We start from the raw sequence: 3,644 nt of genomic DNA, 5'->3' as shown, positions 1-3,644 counted from the left end.
TTTGCTGGAGGATCTAGCTATCTTCGCTCAGTGGTAATGACAGCTGAGAAGAGATCAAATGTGGAGAGGGGTATGCAAGAATAAGTAGGAGCTAGTTATCACCTTTGTGTCAATTATTATTTATCTGAGCCTTCTTTTGTGTTTGTTTTATTTTTTGTTGTTGCTTTTTTAAAAATACATATATGTATGATAACTTTCATAAAATAATGAATGCCACTATAATTCTGCCTTTCAAATATGATGACTATTCTTATTTTGGCCAACTATAATCACCATTACACAAGAAAATTAAAACAACATAGTTACATCTTAGCCAAATTAACACTGTATATACCAACAGTGAACTATTTTTCCTCCAACAAAACAAGCAGAATTGAAAGTATTTTTTTCAAGTAATAAAACTCCTCTTTTGATTATTTATTATCCAAAATATAGGACATGTTCTTATAAAGTTATATGGAAAATTAAAAAAACCCTATCCATTTTAGGGATCTCATGAGTATACATTCAAGAAATTGATTAAAAGAAATATCTTGTTTAGGAAAAGATGTTTTGAAAGGGCTACTTCTGTTTGTTATTACACTGATAGAAATTCTTTGACTATTTCTTCCACTTTCTTTAACTGTGACCTTAAAGGAATTATGTGTTCATATTTTTTATGTGTTCATATTTTTACAAAATTCTTATCAGAGATATTTTTCTGATTCTTAGTTACTTAAAACCACTAAATGTACTGTCACAAAGTCTATTCTAACCCATAACTACCCTATAGGACAGGGTAGACGTGCTCCAAAGGGGTTCTGAGGCCATGCTTTGTAAAGAGAGAAGACTGCTTGTGCAGAACAAGTAGGTTCAAAGAGCTGAACTCTCAATTAGCCACCCAAAGCTTAAAGTATAGCTCTATCAGGGTACTCAGAAATATTTAAATCAGAAATTAACTATTGTAAAGATTAGAGAAAGAGCAAATACCAGTTTGTTTAACGAGGTTGTATAACTTAGGTACCAAAACTTTCCAAAGGCGCTATGTTGATGTGACTTTGTGCCATGGAGTCATAACTAACTCATAGTTGACCTTATCATGGGTTTATGGAGGCTATAGATCTCATGGGAAGAGACTTCTCGCCTTTTCCCATTGCAGATGTTGATAAATTTGAGCTACCTAACTTTGGGTTGCAGGGGAATGATGAGCAATCTCCTCCCATGCGATTAACTGCCTCTGAAAGCCCACTGGGGCATCAGCTATGGGTTGGTTCTGACTTGATGGTACACAACAACAACAACCACCTTTGGGTTAGTAGTGCAATTCCTTACTGGCTAGACCACTAGAGTGACCTTGTGCTCTATAAAGGCATTATATGAAAGAAAATTTATAAGCCAATATATCTTATAATCACAGATTTTAAAATTCCAAAGAATACTTTTGTTAAATATTGTGCTCAATACACAATTACATTGCCTGACTTCTACACACCAGTTTTCTGCCTGTTAAAATTAAAACTGAACACCTACCATCAATCCTGCAAGTCATGGCCCAGAAGTTTAATTTTTCAAGACATCTTCAGTTTACTAAATTTTATGAGATTCTCTTGGACATTTGAAATAATGCAAAGTAATTAGGAAATAATTTATGGCAAATTTTACTTAGAAAGACCTTTTCAAAGGATGAAAAATTAGCATAAATTCTCAAACCTCATATATTAATTTTATCCTATGTACTTGATAAAATTGGATCATCTTTCTTGGGAATGGGAACAAATTCCAAAAATGAAATTCCAACAGGATGTGGAAATTATTGAACAATAACAATGTCACATTCAAGTGAAATCTTGCTGAAGATTGTATAAAAAAAGGGCTAAAACACTGTATCAATAGAAAATTTCCAGAAGCTCACACTGGATTCAAAAGAGGCCATCACACTAGGGATATAATTGCTGATGTCAGATTTTGACTGAAAGCAGAGAATGTTGTTGTTATGTGCCATCGAGTAACCTGCAACTCATAGTGACCCTATGGACAACAGCCATAAACCTTGCTCTGTCCTATGCCAGTCTTATTGTCTCTGATACATGTACCCCTATTACCCTAGTCACTGAATCAATCCACCTTATAGAAAGTCTTCCTCTCCGGCGCTGTCCCTCCACCCTCCCAAGTATGACATCCTTCTCCAAGGACTAGTCCCTCCTTGCAACATGTCCAAAGTATGTAAGACAAAGCTTCAGAATCCTTGCCTCCAAGGTGCACCCTGGTTTAACCCAGGACGAACTTGTTCATTCTCTTACTGGTCCATGGTATAGTCAATACTCTTCTCCAATACTATAGCTCAAAGGCATCAGTACTAGAAGAATCTTTTTTGTTTGTTTCTGTCTAGGCAAAGGCATTTGATTCTGTGGTTCATAAAAATTATGACTAACACTGTACTCATGTGAAAAAAATCTGTGAAGGACCTTCCCAAATTTCCAAGGATCAATGACGTTAGTTTAAGGCCTAAGGTACATCTGATTCAAGTCATGGCCTTTTCAATTACTTGCTCAGTATCTGAAAGTTGGACAATGAATAAGGATGAGAGAAGAAACAATGCCTTTGAGTTGTGATCTTTGATAAGAGTACCAACCATCCAATGGACTGCCAAGAGCATAAACAAGTATGTTTTAAAGAGAGCACAACCAGGATACTTCTTGAAGGTGAAGATGGTGAAGTTTTGTCTTACATATTTTGGGCGTGTTGCAGGAGTGGCCGGCTCTTGGAAAACATCATCATATTTGGAAAGGTAGAGTGTCCATGAAAGAGGACTGTCAGGGAGGTGAATTGACACAATGACTGTAGCAATGGGCTCAAGTATATCAGAGATCATGAGGATGTTGCAGGATTGGGCAAGCTGCAGATCTGTTGTTCATAGGGTCACTATGAGTCGTACTCGATGCCAGGGCACCTAACAACAATAACTTCAATACTTAATAGTGAGTTCTGAAGGCCTCATCCGTGGGGAGTTGAGCTGCTATCTCAAAGTGGTAACTCTCTGGCTATGCAAATTCACCAGCAGCTCTGTGGGAGAAAGATGATCAATCTCTTCCCTTTACACCTTCTGAAAACTCACTGGAGGGTCAGCTCGGAATAAGTTCCAACTTGATGATAATGAGTTTGTTTTGTGTGTGGATTTGTTTTTGTTTTATTTTAAAATAACATTGCCAATGTCATGCTCCATCTCATATACTTTGGGCATGTGACCAGGAGAAGGATATCATGCTCAGAAAGGTGGAGGGACAGCATAGGAGAGGAAGATCCCAGATGAGATTAATTTATACAGTAACTGGAGCAATGGGGCTTAGAGTGTGTTGTAATTAGTAAGACTGACTCAGGACAGGGCAGAGTTCAGAGCTGGTGTACATAACGTTGCTGTAGGTTGCAGGTGACTCCATGGTGCATAAAAACAACAGCAGAGAAACTGTTGCAATTCAAATAGTTGTTGTGAACAACAGATCTGACCCCTGTCCTATCCTGTGCCATTCTTACAATCTTTGGCAAACTTTGAGTTCATTGCTGCAGCCACTCTGTCAATCCATCTGGTCTTCCCTCCATCCTAACCCTAACCTTTTAACTTTCCAAGCATGGTGTCCCTCTCTAAGAATAGCCTCTCCTGACAACAT

This window comes from Elephantulus edwardii, unplaced genomic scaffold (genome assembly GCF_000299155.1).
Source record: "Elephantulus edwardii isolate Elephantulus edwardi_28Jun2011 unplaced genomic scaffold, EleEdw1.0 scaffold00044, whole genome shotgun sequence".
NCBI lineage: Eukaryota > Metazoa > Chordata > Mammalia > Macroscelidea > Macroscelididae > Elephantulus > Elephantulus edwardii.
Note: the sequence above shows the minus strand (reverse complement) of the source record.